We start from the raw sequence: 17,489 nt of genomic DNA on the forward strand, positions 1-17,489 counted from the left end.
TTGCAATGCTGAAGTCTTCATCAAGCATTACTTAGTCCTTACTAATAACGGGCAAATAATCCACTGAAGTAGACAGGAGATTGCCTCAGCAACAGCCCAGCGGGTTCGGCCCTAAAGCCTAGCACTCTTCCAACAGAGCTGGTGCTAATGCTGCCACGCAGGAGCCACACCAGGAAAAGTGTCTTTCCGAAATCACAGATGTCAGTTGTCTCTCAGCTGTGTTGTGCCTGGTAATGTGGAGTGGTGGATGTAACGTTAGCCACTGGAGTTGGTGGCTACTGACCCCGTCATGTCACGGGTACACGGTTGACCTTTGTCACTTTCACCGGATCTTTCTAATTGCACAAAACCGAACACCCTTGCCCCGCCCCCTGCCATGAGGCCCCGCCCCTGCCCCACCTCTTCTCCGAGGCCCCGCCCATGATCATACAATCCCCCCCCTTCCTCTGTTGCTTGTTCTCCCCCACCCTCACTCACTCGCTTGCTCATTTTCACTTGGCTGGGGCAGGGGCGTAGGGTGCAGTAGGTGTTGAGGGCATCAGTGCGGGGTGCAGGCTCTGGGGTGGGGCCAGGGCTGAGGGGTTTGGGGTGCAGGAGGGGGCTCTGAGCTGGGGGGTGGGGCTGAGGGGTTCGGAGTGTGGGAGAGGGCTCCAGGCTGAGGCAGGGGGTTGGGTCAGGGCTCTGGGCTGGGGCTGGGGCTGGGGATGAGGGGTTTGGGCTGCAGGAGGAACCTCTGGGCTGGGGCTGAGGGGCTTGGAGTGTGGGAGGGGGCTCTGGGGTGAGGCAGGGGGCTGGAGGTGTGGGCTTTGGGGTGGGGCCAGAAATGAGGGGTTCAGGATGCAGGAGAGGGATCTGGGCTGGGGCAGGGAGCTGGGGTGCGGGGAGGGGTGAGGGCTCTGGGCTGGGGATGAGGGGTTTGGGGTGCAGGAGGAGCCTCTGGGCTAGGGCTGAGAGGTTCAGAGTGCGGGAGGGGGCTCCAGTGTGAGGCAGGGGGTTGGAGTGTGGGAGGGGGTATGGGCTCTGGGCTGGAGGTGTGGGTGTTGGGGTGGGGCCAGAAATGAGGGGTTCAGGATGCAGGAGAGGGAGCTGGGGTGTGGGGAGGGGGGAGGGCTCCGGCTTGGGGTGTGAGCTCTGGGGTGGAGCCGGGAATGAGGGGTTTGGGATGCAAGAGGGTGCTCTGGCTGGGAGTTTGCATTGTAAGGGGGCTCAGGGTTGGCACAGGGGGTTGGGGCATGGGAGGGGGTGCGGGCTCTGGGAGGGGGCTCAAGGCTGGGGGTTGGGGTGCGGGAGGGAGCTTGGGTGCGGGAGGGGGCTGGGGGCTGGGGCAGGGGTTGGGGTGCATGAGGAGTTTGAGGTGTGGGCTCTGGGCGGTGCTTACCTCAGGGAGCTCCCCGGAATTTGCAACGTCCCTCGGCTTCTAGGCGGAAGCGCAGCCAGGCTGCTCTGTGCACTGCCTCCGCGCACAGGCACCGCCCCCGCAGCTCCCATTGGCCACAGTTCCCGGCCATGGCCATCCCTCCATCTAGGACCCAAGGGACATGTCGCTGCTTCTGGGGAGCCTCACGGAGCCAAGTAGGGAGCCTGCCAGCCCCGAGCCAACCAAACTTTTAACAGCCCCGTCAGCAGTGGTGACCGGAGCTGCCAAGGTCCCTTTTCAACCGGGCATTCTGGTCGAAAACTGGGCACCTGGCAACCTTAGTTTGGGATGAATACGTATCCAAGCTGCTCCTTTTTCTCACCCGCATTCCCTTAACCCCATGGGCCTTGCAGCTACAGTGCCCAGTTCACAAGGCTCCATGGGCCGTGTCAGGCATGGGGCAGGACCTTGTTAGGTAGCCTCCGTCATTCTTCTAAACTCAATAGGTTTCTTTGGATGTGCTCTTCAAGTTTAAAGAGGGCAATAAAACTGATATAAAATTTAAGAGCTACACTATATCTTTACTCCTTTTCCTCTTCTCTAGGAAATTCAGACAATAAAGCCTTTTCTGTGGTATTCTGTAAATGACATTTCTGAAAATTTAATTGGCCCTTTTAAACTGGTGCCATGAATCAGTCACAGCTGGGCAATCGGATGGGTATCAATCTCATCTGTCTCTTCCATGGACAAAACTGCAGCTCCCTTTCTCAGTCTGAAGGAGCCCAACTCCACATGGACTCAGGTCCTATTCAGACAGGGTTGAATCCTTCATATAGATTTAATGGGGAGGAAAAATTGACTCAGAGTCTCTGTAGTGAAAACTTTGGATACCGTTTTGAGTATTTCTTTCGACTTTCCCTAGATCTGTCACAAGGTCTTCATGACTTAACTACTTGGCGTCATTATTCCTGCTCCCAAATCTTCACAGCATAGTCTGGTGGAGAGATTACTGTGCCTTTATAACACTCTGTTTGTCATCCTCCCGATAGCTTCTACTCGTCTTCTCCAATCTGTTCGACGTTCTGCTTGTCACTTTCACATCACACTCGTTAAGCTTTTATTTTGTGCTCTGACAGCTCCCACTTAAACTGAAGATTTATTTTAAGTTTTTATCACCTACCCTTAGAACCTTATGAGCAATCAACCTGCAGGGGTATTTATAGTGCCCAGTATTTGAATGTTCATGATCTGATGTACAATCTGGCCTCTTTTGGTACTAATCTACCCATTACATGGTGTAAGCTTCATCCTTTGTTTGGTGGCACTCCTCTTCTAAGGACTGGCAAGCTCTGGCTTGGCTTAAAAGCAAATCCAATCCATGCTTTTGTTTTCCCCTTAATTTTATTGCTATGCGGTCCATAGCTGGCTGTTATCTATGTAAAGCACTTTTTTATGTGTGAAGAATGGCACCTACATTTAATAAATAATAAACCTATTGGAGTATTCACCTTTTTCTGCAGATAACCTTGCACTTTATCTTCCCCCCTGAGACTTGCTTTGGCTGTTCACTCAAGTTTGAAAATAAACTAGTTCATGCAATTTTAAACTCCTGGCCATTCAGCATATTCTTCAGAAACAGACCGATGGGAATATACTATGTTGGGTAAAAAGTAATATCTGTCACCAGTGGTCATTCATGGTTGAACACCCATTGCTGTGGCTGACTCACTGCTCTCCACTTTTGCTGTGCCTCTTGGAAGAATGTATTGTATGGTTGCAACGTCACAGATAAACTCACTAAATATTACCTTGGGTTGGAATGCAGTTTCTTAAGGGCTTGTCTACACTGGCAATTTACAGCGCTGCAACTTTCTGGCTCAGGGATGGGAGCTACACCCCTCGCTTTAGCATTGCCAGTGGAGACTAGCCCTCTTACGCTTTTGTATGTGCAACATTGACAGGTAGTAGTTAGCTAGTGACACGAACAGCCCAACTTTCAATTACCATGAAGAGACTTAATAAATCTTACACTTTAATCTTGTTTGCTTTGCTTCCATCAGAATAGTAGCTCAACCTTGGCCTACTATACACTGGGCTAAATCAAGTGCCCAGGGTGAAGGAGACTTGGTAACATTCTTACCAGCGTATCTCAGCCCCACAGGGGCATGGTACTCTGGCTGGAGGAATGGTAGGTGCCCAGCAAGGTGTTACCTTGCGTGCTTTCAGCTCCAGCATGTGCTGACCAGGGATGTGTTACTCATTTCCAAGGAGTGAGGATGGGCGTGTTGCTGCCCGGTGTGCCTTGCCTCCCCTGCAGTGCTCCGAGGCATCCTATTCTGCATCATTAGGATGGCTCTTGTGACAAACACGCCGCCAGTCCCCTGTTCTGCTTTCCTCTCCACAAGACCTAGTGCAACTTCTACTGGAGAAGCAGGATTTTGCCTTTAATATCAGTTAACAGACTTGTGACAGATTGAACTGAAATGCAAGCGAAGGGAGGTATGTGAGTGGGGGAAGATATCTATACATAATGTATGCTTTTAAAATAACCATTTTATAATGCCTGTAGTTCCCACAAAGTCAAAGGATTAATTATACGGAAACCCTACAGGATTCTTGCTGCATGATCAATAAGCTTCAGGACAGTTTCCAAAATCTACTTGTCCTTGTAACTGAGTGCAGCTCAAGATCATGAACACGGATTGAACAACTCCTTAGCTTTATGCCATGTTCAGTCTTGGAGTAACTCAATTGAGATCATTTTACCCCAACTTTCAGTTTGTCCCAAGTACTTGGGGACGATTTGATTAAATAAACTGGGTAAAGGTTTCTGGCTTTTGGCATAACGAACATAACACTCAGCTGTGTAGATTGTACAAGGTTAGAAAGCTTCCTGGCCAGCCAGCCATTGGGATGTAATGTTCCCTGAATATTGCTCTTGGCTGTAAGAACAGATCACATCTGAACTCTTGCATCACTGCTTTCCTAAGTCTATCGGTCTTTATGTCTTTACTTTCTTGCATAGAATCCATTGCAGATGGAGGGAACTGTAATCAGCATTTTAATTGCAGTGCACAGCTTGAATCTTATTAATATTCTAAAACCAAGTAACTTTAGCTAAACAGTGTTAAGCCAGAGACGGAGACTAATGTACTTTTCCTGTTCTGTTCAGTGTTTCGGCTATTGAATCTTTTTAGCCTATAATTATGAATATGCCAACCCTATTCCAATAATGTTGAGCAGTTGTAAATCTGTAGCTGTTAACCCTTTGTTGCCAACACTTTTTATTTCTGGTAAATCCAGGGGTGAAAGTAAGTTAGAGGACTTACCAGTATGCCGGAGTCCTGAGCAGGGGGTGTGCCCTCAACCGGAAGAGCCGTGGCCTTAACCGGAAGAGGCAGGGCCTTAAATCCCCGGGCCCTTTAATCTTGATTTACAGGGCCTGGGGGTCCAGCTGCAGTAGTGGCGGCTGGGAGCCCCGGGCCCTTTACATCACCCCCAAACTACCAGCTGCAGAGGCGGCTGGGAAACCCAGGGCTCAGGGGCGATTTAAAGGGCCCAAGGCTCCAGCTGCCGCTACCGCAGCGGAGCCCCGGGCCCTTTAAATCACTGAGGAGCCCTGGGGGCTCCCGGCTACCACCGCTACCCCGGAGCTCTGGGCTCTGGCAGAGCTTTAAAGGGCCTGGGGCCCAGCTGTGGTAGCAGCTGCCGGAGCCCCGAGCCCTTTAAATCCCCGCCTGAGCCCTGCTGCCCGAGCCCTGGGGTAACAGCGGCCGGGCTCCGTCGGGGATTTAAAGGGCCCCAGAGCTCCAGCCGCCGCTACCGTCCCGGCCCTTTAAATCCCCTCTGGAGCCCCACCGCCACTACCCCAGGGCTTCATCAGCAGGGCTCCAGTGGGGATTTAAAGGGCTGGGGCAGTAGCTGGAGCTTTGGGGCTCTTTAAATCCTCGCCGGAGCCCCACCACCGCTACCCCAGGGCTTTAAATTGCCGCCAGGGAAAGCCAGTCCAGGTACAGCACACCGCTCTTACTGGTACACTGTACCGGGGCATACTGGCTTACTTTCACCTCTGGGTAAATCCAACATGGGATCAATGGATTAGGAACAGATAGTACACTAAATTAGTTGCAGTCGATACCTGGAGGAATCCTCACCAAAGATTTAGAAGTCCTCATGAATATTAAATATCAAGACAATCATTTCGTTCATTTTTATCAGAACAGAGCTTGGTGAAATGTTGAAAACTGAATATGGACTCCTTAGTGCAATGTTATAATTTCATCATTTTTTAAAATAGAATCTGATTAGTTCATTAAGAGTAAACCAATTTTTTCTGGAAATAAGCAGCCTGCTAATTAATGTGCATCCATATTTAGTGAAACATAATCAAGGTAACCTAGATACAGCAGATCTACTCCAGGATTTAATTTGCTCCTAACTTTCCTTTTCTTTTTGTTCCTGTACACTGTTCTGCATTAGAAATTTTTTTAAAGCTACAGTACAATTGCATACTTTGGGCCATATATTCCCATTGTTGCATACCAGAAATCACAGAAACTTGCTATAAAACCTGCCTTCGTGTTCTACACATGAGCCAAGCCCACCTGCTTCGTACTCAGCAAACCAACTTGAAACACAGAAAAGGTCCAGTGTAGAATATCTGCAAAAGACTTGCCAGCTCCCTAAAGAGAGTGTGGCCAGATGCACCAAAGAAGTCAGGACAAAGGCAATTTGAAACTGAAACCCTGAAAACAAACCAAAAAAATTGTTTATATTCAAATTGAATGTTTTGTTTTGATGAAAAATTAAAAATTTCTGATGGTATTTTGGTGGGGTGGCCAAAAATGAATTTGTCATTTAAAATTTTTTTCATGAAACACCATTTTTTGACCAGTCTTGTCTCTACTACAGATTGTGTTACGTAGCAGTGCAGGAGCCTTGGTTTCGCTCTTCAGCGGGTGCCCCCAGGTGCTAAAATCTCAGCCATAAAAAAAAATCAGAGGGCAATTTTGAAAACTTTGACCTTGACTTCTCCCAGCCTCACACAGAACCAGAAATGGAAGGCACTACTCACGCCCTATCCAGGGTTTCCCTGCTATCCAGCTGAAATTACCCTGATCACCTGTGTACCATCATAGTTGGCTAGAATTGCTCTTCTGTCTTGGTGGTAGGGTGGCGCTCTGTGTCACCCATCCAAATGGGGATTAAACTGCTGCGTGTTCAGTCAAAAACTGCACTTCAACTTCTTACTTAGCACAAAACACGTGGTCCCAGACCCCTGCTGTAGCTGCAGCAGCCCATTCTATTGCCCTCCCTCATCTCCTTGGTAATCATCAGTGGGTCTCCCTGGCCCCTTTGCCCCTCCTCCGAAGGAATCACTCTTTCCTCTTCAGAAACCCATCCTTGGGGGTCTCCCCCCATCGGTCTCTTCCCTCGCTTCCTGCAACTTCCATCTCAAAAGCCCTGATCAGCCTCATCTAACAAATGGAAACCAAAAGAAACTAAGGTTGTAAAGAGACCCAGACTTCCTTGTCAGATGTTTGCAACCTCTGTAGTGGCCAAGTTCAAAATTTGCTGCTGCCTAAAATAAAAACTCTTAGATCTTCTGACAGGACATAACTAAGAGCGGGGGAGAGGTAGCCTAATAGTTTAACTGTAGACGGTCAGGCTAAGACCTTGGGGAACTCAATAAATAAATTTACATAATTTTTCATGTAGACTAGACAAATCTATTTGCACTCTTGAGTGTTTGTGTCATAAGAATGTGAATGTTTAGCTGCTTCTGGAGGGCTGTTTACATTGGAAAGCAATAACACCAGATTACATTTTCTTTCAGTAGATATCTCCTTCCTGCAATCTATCTTCTCCTCATGTTGCCATGTCCTTCCATCTGTCTCTTAAACACAACCACCCTGTCTCCCCCCTGCTCCTACATCCCGTTTTGCATCCTCTCACTTCACACCTCTCCACATTGCTGCATCATCAAAGCGATTAGGATTGCAAATTCTTTAGTGCTGTGGACCCTACAGAACCAGGCTCTCCCACCGGTATAAAACACGCGCTATCATTTTTTGTTCTGAGTGGGTGTGAGAACGCCCATGCTCTCTGGTGCTGGAGCGAAAAGGAAAAGAAAAGCTAAGCAGAAAGGCTGCCCACTTATCCACTTTATCGTCCAGGCACTGACACAAGAATACAATCCAAACAGATTACTTCAGTTAAAGAGGAGAGATACGGAGACCATATGTGTGTGCCCTACTCAGCAATAGCCCTATCTCTGTCTCTGTTAGCATGAGCAGAATAAACACGGGCAGACAAAGTTTATTCGGAGGGTCAGTGTAGCCATGACTGCAGACCAGAGGAATTGGTATGGGGAACTCTGCACATGAAGATAATTCAGGAAAATGAACCAGTAGTTTGCTATCCAAAAGCAATGGGTAGAAATGCACAGACCCACAGTCTTGTTAATATAATAGACCTATTTTATCTGTGCCATGAAGACACATGCTCTGTTATTTCATTTGCACCTAGACGTCTTCAAGACACTGGCTGCTCTCTCCCTCTCTCTCTCTGTATGTATATATTTAATTTGGAAAGATATTACACATTTAGATGCATCTTTAACATTTTTGAATAAATTCTCTCTCATTAGGTGGCAATCATATTAAAGTAATGTTAATTACTCCTTTTATTGCAGTGCATGCTAAAATCCTGGAAATCTTTCTTTTTAAAAACACGAAAACAACTCCCTCCTCCCCCCGGCCCCTCCCTCCTGTTTTCTTGAGCTCACCTTATTTCTCAGTGTTGTGTAACATACTAGCTGGTATTTGTGTGCCACTGCCCTCTGCTGGACTGTCAAACCTGTTTGTCTGTTTTTTGGGGGAGCTCATTTAGAGGACCTAACCTTTAATACTGCTAGTAACTTAAGCAGATTCTCCTTTATTTCATGCTGCATCTCTCCTTCTTCCACAAAAAAAAAGTATTTGCAACCTTACCAATAAGTAGGACAATAATGGGGTGGAAATTAAATTGCTCAAATTATAGGAAAGCTGTGGGTAGGGTTCCATTTTTACTATCTGCACAAAAGTGAAATATCAGAGTTGGTGCCTCCTGGAGGTTTTTTCTTGCAGGGGGGACGGGGGTGGCTTAATTTTGCTATGTGTCAGACTTTGTGATTGGCTCTTGCAACTAAAACATCAATATTTTTCCCAGTGCCGTAGCATGTTTGCTCAGCGAGATATCATGCGTTGGATATTAAACAGGTTTAAGCACTGTTGCTATAATGAGTAATGCAGCTGACTTCTTCACAATCAACTAAGGAATAACTGTTTCAAGGGATATGCTTAGAGTCTGGTTTAGGGTCAGCCAGTAGTGGCCAACTTCTAATAAAGATTCTGAATGAGTGGTTTGGCTGTGACCTGGTTCGGCTTGACTCCTTGAGCTCTTTCAGGAAGTCTCAAGCTTTCTCTGGCAGATTACTTTTTAGGACTAAACGAGTGATGTTCATTTTACCAATATTTTTAAAAATGACTTAAGTCCCAGTTCAGCAAAGCACTTAAGCATATGCTTAACTCCCATTGACTTGACTATTTACAGTTAAGCATGTGCTTAAGTTAGTATTGCTCAGAAATCAAGAATCAGGCCCCAAAAGTCGCAGAATTGGCTTTAAAATCCTGCGATTTTACAAATAATAAAATTGGGGGTTTATTCGCCTTCTGGCTTTTTGAACCTGTAGGTGCACTTGGCTCAAGTTTTCAAGTTTTCTCAGCAACCATGAGGGCTGGGAAAATGTTTTTAAAATGAAAGCTGAGATTCTGATAAAACCCTGTGACCCCAGAAGCTAGGGTGCTAAGAGAAAAGTCAAACGTCCCGAGACTTGTGACAGAATCAAAAGTGGTGGCAACATGTGTAGTGTTTTACTGAATTGGGACCCAAGTGTTTTCGTCTGTTCCTGCTTTTGTTAGGAAAGGGTGGTGGAAATCTGTGCATTTTAGAGTTAAGGCTACATAGCAACTTCCATTTTAACCCCTCTTTTACAATCTCATAATGTTAGCAAATCTGAGGCTTGCTCAGTCTCCAGTCAGAGGTGGATAGGTTTGAAATTTGGAGCACATTGTGATTCAGTCCTTCCCAGTTGCTGCATTCAGGGCAGCCACCCAGGTTAATTGCCCTGCTTTCTCTGTCCAGTCTTGCAGCCACCTCGGTTTGTCCTTGAGGCCCTGAAGGAGCTCCAGTTTTCAGACGTTCCCGTGAATTTGCATCACAAGATTGCTCACAGCCATTGCTGCAGGAACTCAGGCCAGGTCTACACTACAGCCCTATATCGGTATAACTACATTGCTCAGGAGTGTGAAAAATCCACAGCCCTGAGCGATGCAGGTACTCCGACCTAACCCCCAGGGTAGACAGTGCTATGTCAGCGGGAGAGCTGTTCCTGTCCACACAGCTACCACCTCTCACGGGGGTGGATTAACTCTGCAGATGGGAGAAGCTCTCTTGTTGGCGTAGGAGCAGCTTCACCTAAGTGCTACCACGGTGCACTTCTTACCAGTGCAACGGTTTAAGTGTAGACCTGCCCTCCGTGCCTCTGGTCAGCCACAAGGAAGAACTAGTGCAGTTTTCTGTCTTACTTCTGACACGATGCGAAGAGCTGTGCAGAGAAAGCCAATGGCAACACACAGCAAGTTTTTTGTTGTAACCCCTGGGAGCGACGTTACATCTTCACAAGCCCCATCTACTGTCACCCTGTCTTACCAGAGAGACAAGGTGGGCAAGGCAATGTTGGTCCAACAAAAGATATCGCCTCCCCCACCTTGTCTCTCTAATAGCCTGGGACTGATGCGGCTACCACAACACACCATACCACCTGGTCCCGTTAACTATTTACATATAAAAAGACACAGCGCACTCTTGTAACACGTGCACGGTGAAAGAACCCAACTTTCCTGCATTTGTTAGTGAAAAATGTTTTTTGTGCAGCCATAAATCCTCAATAGCTGAACTGATCTGTCTCAAATTTGTCTGGTTTTGTAGATTTCCTTCCGACCTAAGGCAGGAAATTGGAGTGCACATTCTGAAGTTAGGAACAAGAATATTTATGTATATACAGGAGGATTTTCTGGGGAAGTTGTTTGTGTTCCACTTTGATTTTTAAACTCTGAAGCACTTTAGTTTGATCTAAACTTGCAAGGACTGTGAAAGTCAACCAAACCTTACAATATATTCCAGGAGGCCTAGGTCACTAATGCCCGGAAAAGCAGGACGTGGTGAAAAGGAATTCTCAGAGACACCTAATACAGACAGAACATGGGTTGCTAGCCAGGCAGTCCTGCGTTCTGACCTCTAAAACTGGCTGATCAGAGCAAACACGGATGGTCCTTCACACACACATCACAACAGCCACAAGGCAAAGGGAAATAATTATCACCAGGTGCATTTGCTGACTCAGAACTGAGGCTGAGAAAGTCTAAGGGCCAGATTTTTAAAAGTATTTAGGCACCTAAATCCCATTTGATTTGGGAGCTAGGTGTTTAAACGCCTTCAAAAACCTGGCCCTCAGTGACTACGCTTTGGTCTACACTACAAACTTAGGTCGGTATAACTACTTCGCTCAGGGGTGTGGAAAATCCACACCTCTGAGAACCCAGTTATATTGACCTGACTCCCGGTGTAGACAGTACTATGCCAACGGGAGAGCTTCTCCCATCTCCATAGCTACTGGCTCTCCGGGAGGTGGAGTACCTCGCCAACGGGAGAAGCCCTCCTGTCAGAGGAGGTAGCAGCTTCGCTGAGCGCTACAGTGGCACAGCTGTAACAGTGCAGCTGCGCCTCTGCCGTGCTGCAGGTGTAGAAAAGCCCGAAGTGTTGCAAAATAAGTCACGTTGGAGCTAGAACCTAGGTCTCCGGTCTCCCACTCTTACGCCTGATCCACTAGATTGCTGTGCCCCAGGCAAAGAGAGCAACAAGAAGCAAAATAAATTATTAAAAACGTAAGCTGTTTACAACATGCAAAGTCTTGCACCTCTCCTACCATAAGGTCCAGTGTTAAGGTGTATTAATGATTGTATAGAACATCAGAGAGCATCCAATGTATTTCTGCTGTGACCCACATAAATACCCAGGAATAAAAAATGTCAAATCAAGGGAGACAATAATGAAATGCAGTTGATACTTTGCCCTGCCCCATTCTGCTCCCTATAAAAAGTAGTCCATTGTGTGGAGGAAGAAGAATGGAAATACCTTGCCTGCAGCTATTAACTGAAATAGGGAGGTGTTTATATTCTTCTCTGTCTGTGCGTACTTAACTCTTATTACTAATCATGAGCACTGCCCATGCACACAGAGGGGAGACTGTACCCTGTGTTAACGTCCTTGGAAGGACAGATGGGGAGAATGGAAGCCAGGCATAATGGGCCTCTCTGTATCTTCCCCATGGAGAACAGTCGTTTCTAAAAGCTTTTTGTGTGAAACTCCGAAGAGTTAGAAACCAGCTCTTCCCCAGAGTCCTGTGGCTGTTAGTCACATGGTGTCATGACCACAAGTAATCTGATGGTATCATGGCACTGAATGGCATTTCCAATGGGTGGGGATGAATTGGCTATGCCAGGCTGAAGCAGAACAACGTGGTGTAGCAATGGGCATGACGTTTCACGGGGCTGTCCTGATGATCCTCTCAATGGTTCGTCTTTTCGCTGCCTTCCTGCAGCTAACAGTAGATGCTTGTTTCAGCACAGCTGGGAAAGAATAAGCTCCGTCAGTACTTAGGTCTTTTGCCGTTGTGCTTTATATAAAGGTAGACAGGCACCGGAGCGTGCGTGCCAGTATGAGCCCTGACTAAGCAGTTCAGATGATCTGTCGCTCAGTGAGTGCAGCTCTCGGACCCGGGAGAACTGTCTAACCGATATATTGCTAGCTCTGTAATAGGATGGAATTTCGTTTCGTGAGCTCTTTAAGGGATAGAAGACGTTTAGTTTATGCTACTGGAAGATCTTTATCTAACAGAACTCTGTAATTCCAGGCAAAGGATTGAGAGTATGAAAAGAAAAAATCTTTATTAAAGGCAAAACTAAAATCCAAGAAACTTGTTCAAACCAACAAGATTCCCAGTGGGCGTGCCGGGGGAAACAAGGCAGGCTGTCTACACTGGGCAGACTCCATCTTTGCTATCACAGATGCAGTCCCATCAGCATCAGCAATGGTAGGGGCTCTTGCAGAGACAGGCTCCACCAATGTTTTAACCACAGTGGCTAAAATGACAGTGGCTAGTCTGCTCTAGCACTCCCGCCAATAGAGTGGCAAATGTTGGCAATAGGAAAGAAATGTTATGGGACAAATCTAGTGTAGACAAGCCCTTGAACAATGCAGCAAGTAGCTTGTTGGGACAGGGATTGTCAGTCATGTTTTCACAATGGAACCCAGCTTGGGGGTGTGCTTGAGGCATTCACTATTACAGTAGAAATCTTTAATAAGCAGTGCCAATGTCCTATAATTTTATCTGACTGTTACAAAGTGCTAGCTAAACTTCAAGCAATTATCTGACACTACACGGACTTTGTTAGCTAGAGCTGAGCTACATCAACCGTGCAAGCAGTTAGCAGCAAGCTGGAGTCTTGTTTTCTGCCCAGTGGATTCCTGCAGCACCTTGGCGGGGGGGTGGCTGTCTGAGTTGCGCAATCTACACTATTACTGAGTGGGCAGACTGGCAGGAGGAGCCACTCACCTGAAACTGGCTGGGGACTGATGTAAACAGAAGTCCAAACTCGTCAGATGATGTCTTACACTTAGGTACCAAGAAGAACAATGGGCTCTGTTGGCTGTTTGATTGTAACACACGGGCAGTACAAAACCGTGGGGAAAATTCTCATCTGAAATCCACGCTGCGGATCAGAAAAGTAACAGTCCTGCTGGCTCGGTGCAGAAATGCTTGCCCAGCGTGTCAGCAAGCCTCTCATCCCAGAGGCGGCAGGATGGAGAGGCTAATGCACGGCTTCCTCTGACGTTCTGGTAAAGGCAAGGGCCGAGCAGAAATGCAGATGTGTTCCTGCTTATATTTCATGGTACACAAATTAAAAACACGGCAAGTAGAGGAGAGAGCTGAAAGCACAGCTGGGCTGTAGCAAAATCCTGAACTGAGTCCTGGGTGCATCTGTGGTTCAGAGACTTCCCAAAGAGGAGTGCAAAGAAGCTGAAAGAAGCATTGCCCTGGGACTGCGCCTTCTCCTTACAAAGGAGAGATGAAGGCGCTGCTTCTAAGAATGTCGCACAGAAGATCCCGCTGACACTGCTCTTGCTTCTGCATCCAGCCGGGCCAGGCAGTGGGGCCTCCCTGTAGGCAGAATCAGCTGCAAGCTGATGGGGAGAGGAAGCAGCTGGGCTCAGGTTTGCTTGCCTGGCTACCGTGCGAGGCAGGAGGGAGCGCAGATCTGCAGCAAACCCAGCTGGAGATCAGAAACCAGCAGTGAGACAGAAATCACAGCTGACTGCGACCGTCTGTAATGCAATCCCAGGAGAGTTGGGGCAATTGTCCAGGAAGATGGAAGAGGGGTATCTCTGGTTTGGGGAGGAGGGATGGATGAAAGGAGATGGGACCTGTAATGGAAAGTGCCTCCCTCTACTGCCATCCCATACCGGGAGGGACAGACGCCAAAACAAGTTTACATACAGCACCAAGTGGGTAAGTCGTAGTGATGGTCAAACCCTCAGGAGTCTTGGAGTTGAGCTCATATGGCCATCTGACCGTTTGAACACTTATCTGAACCAAACCTCATGAATCAGCAAAACTTGCCTGGGTCCCTCTCAAGAACAGACTTTCTTGCAAGACTATCAGCAACTGGCTTCAGTCCTGCCTGGATACCGGTGCTTCCTCCGCAGTAATTATAATTCCTGTGGCCTGTGAGAATACTCCACTTCCAGCCACTTTGTGTCTTCTTTCTGGCCTAATGTGTTATGTGCCCATTCGACCTCTAGGTTTTTCAGCCTCTTCTGGCCACTTGCCATCCCAAACAAAGAAGGGGAAGCCCCAGGGTTAACGTGCTTCCCCCTGCATGGGAACCCGCATTGCACTGATATTTCCTTTGGGTGGAAGCTGGATCCAAAGTGGGTTGTTCTTTCACAGCATAGCCATTGAGATAAATGCCTTGCTCTGGAATTGGCTCCTATTGAATTAGCTAATTAGCATTAATTTGTATTACTGTAGCGCTTAGGAGCTCTAGTCCTTGCCCAGGACCCCTTTGTGCTAGGCGCTGTACAAACACAGAACAGAAAGACAGCCCCTGCCCCAAAGAGCTTACAGTTAGAGCCCTGCACAGGTACAAAATTAGATCCGTGGGTGCAAATATAAAACGGATCTCCACAGAGTTGCAGAGCGAGACCAGCAGGGCCATGGCCAGCGACCAGGCCAGGAACCACAGTGGCGAAAGCAGCAGCATGTTGGGCCACTGCTCACAGGCGCCAGCGCCCAGCCCGGGCAGCTCCTCTGGCATGGCGGTACCACTCCCAGCCCTGCCCACTGGGGTGGGCACCAGGCTCACCAGCAGCTGTCTCTGGTCACACTAGAGTGTGGAAGCGGCTGTCACACTCCCAGACAGGAGTCCCTTCCATGCAGCAGTGTGCGTCTCCTGTCTGGTCTGAGTATCTGTGTGCTGAAACCTGCCCAACCCTGTTTGACTGGGGCTGGGGGTCAGGGGTGAAATGGACTGGCAAAGGATGCATGATCCATTTACACTGACACTGTGAGTGATGTCAGAATGAGATGGACCAAGGAGGCTGTTTGGAATCTGGATGAGGTTCAGGCTAGTTTGGTTTTCAGGCTGAATTGAGGAGGGGGTCAGAATCTGACACCCCTAAAAACTCACATCTCGTGGGAATATTAGTTCTTTCTGGTTCTGGCTCCAATTGAACTCTTAATGTGTAGTGACCTCTTGCTGCATGCATGAAATGTGATTTAGTGAAATAAAACAGCTTGTTATCCTGATCCACTCGCTGAAGTCTCAATGAACCTTTCTGTGCGCTTGTGGGTCTTTCTTGCATTACTCCAGCAGGTACCCCCTTTATTAACTGTTCAGGCCCCAAACACTATGGTGTAATTAAGATCCCCTGCACTGGGATGTGTGTGGCTCCTTAAGGGCAATGACTGTAATGTCAGGGAATGCCACGAGGCTTGCCTTCCAGAAATGTATGAAGGCGCTAATCCTTCCCAGTCCAAAGTGAGTTCAAGAGGAAAAGGTGTCCAGAAGGGACAGATGGCTCATTCAGCAATTTACCCACTGGGCCTCAGGGCACCTATGCAGGCAATCTGGCCACATTCAGCAGGTGTGAAAGCCAACAGGCCTAAATGCAGCTGCTTGCAAACCTAATCCAGCTCATACGTGGGTCCCATGTTTGCCTGGCATGCCCTCTATGTGACCGTAACTGTTAACTCTCTCTTGCTTTCGGGGGCAAGCGAGAAGTGGAACAAAGGTTGCAGCATGGAAACTTGTTGGCTTTGTGCCATTGGCAGCAAAGAACTATTTAAATCCCTGTTTAGGTCAGCTTGGCGGCTCTGACTGGTGCCTCCGAAGAGAGTGGTGGGTAGGGACTGTGACAGTTTCTCTACAGCCGCTGGGAAGGTTGAAATATGAAGGGTGTGTCTTAGCTACATTTCTGTACATACAGACAACTGAGTGTAGCTGACGCTTAGTGCTAGACCAGAGAATCTCAGGCACAGATCCATCATCCATGTCGGCAACAGCTGCTCACCCAGCCCAGAGATCTGTGTACTTAAGGAAAGCTTGCAGCGGCTCCGATTCTTTTGGCTTGAAATGTCTTTTGCAGCAGCTGGTTGACTTGCACACCCATGGCCTGAAGGACTTTCCTTTGTGCTTCTCCATCTAGCTCAGCCTGGCTGACCTCTGCAGGACATGTTGCTAGGAATGAGTTTCCCCAAGGATCTTTACTGTGCTGCAGGGATTGATAATTCTATGGTAGGCACCTCCCAGCTGCCAGAAATAAAACAAGCCCTGTTTTGATGAGGTGACGCTGCATAGTGCTGTAACCTCGCTCAAGTAGCCTGGTACTGACTCAGCAGATTGCCATGGCTGAGGGCCCAGGACTATCTGCCTGCAATTTATTTAACTCACTCCCCTCAGAGCTCCACAGACAATCTGGCTTGTTCAGGCCCCCCTAGATTCTCCTTTCCCTTTAACTTGTGCAAATCATCTTCCATAACCTGGTAAGTTTCTCAAGACTTGCACCAATGTATAGGAGGACTTTATTGCATTTATGCCATCTGTTGTCCAATAGCCTGCAAATCTGAGATGCTTGACTACTGAATACCAAGATGCCATAGAAAAGAGGTTAACTTAGCCCCAGCTACAAGGTACCTGTGCAGAGAGTTGATGGCTGGCTGTGGTAGAAACACAAACAGAGTGCCAGAAATGTGACAGAACACATTACATCTCTGGCCTTTTGAACCCACACTCATGTAGGATTTCTCAGGGAGAACTGGATCAATCAGAAGACCAGAGAGGATGGCTCGAAGTCAGAACCAAGTGCTCCAGTGCCGGCCTTGAAGTCAACACCAGTGATTTAAGAATTTATTGTAGACATTGAGCAAAGTGATTGATCCTGCCCTCAACGTCCTTTTAGAAATGGCATAAAGGCTTGTTCTTGCTCAAACTGAACGTAAGATTCCATGGTTCCAACTGCATATGACGGTTTTCAGTCTGAAATCAATATTTGCCTGAATACTAACACTCGTCACAATCGGGATTAGTAATGGAGGTGTCCGTGCTAAGCATGGGGGCTCAGATACTTGTATTTGCCGAGTGATACTAGCAGAATTGAGACGTGGCGTGAACTAACTTTCTGGGCAACACTTAAATCTCATTTAATTCAGTCTCCACGAGCAACTGTAGGCATGGAACTGAGGGTGGAAATGACTTGGATGCCTACCCAATTGTGCTTCCAGGGCAAGGAGCTAGACATGTAGGGACACAAGCATTCAAACTCGAGTACAACGTAGCCTAGAAGACAGAGCACTGGACTGAGATTCGGGAGACCTGGAGTTTGTTCCCATCTCCGCTGCTGGGCAGGTTACTTCACCTCTCTGTGCTTCAGCTTCCCCATCTGAAAAATGAGGCCAATGATACTGACTCCC

The 17,489-nt window shown here is 47.8% G+C and overlaps 1 protein-coding gene across 2 annotated transcripts in view; it reads left to right on the forward strand.

The window, feature by feature from the left end:
• The window catches only part of CORO2B (coronin 2B), a 136,159-nt gene that overhangs the window by 76,519 nt on the left and 42,151 nt on the right, over window positions 1-17,489 (forward strand). The gene's annotated exons all lie outside the window — the stretch shown is intronic.

This window comes from Natator depressus, chromosome 10 (assembly GCF_965152275.1).
Source record: "Natator depressus isolate rNatDep1 chromosome 10, rNatDep2.hap1, whole genome shotgun sequence".
NCBI lineage: Eukaryota > Metazoa > Chordata > Testudines > Cheloniidae > Natator > Natator depressus.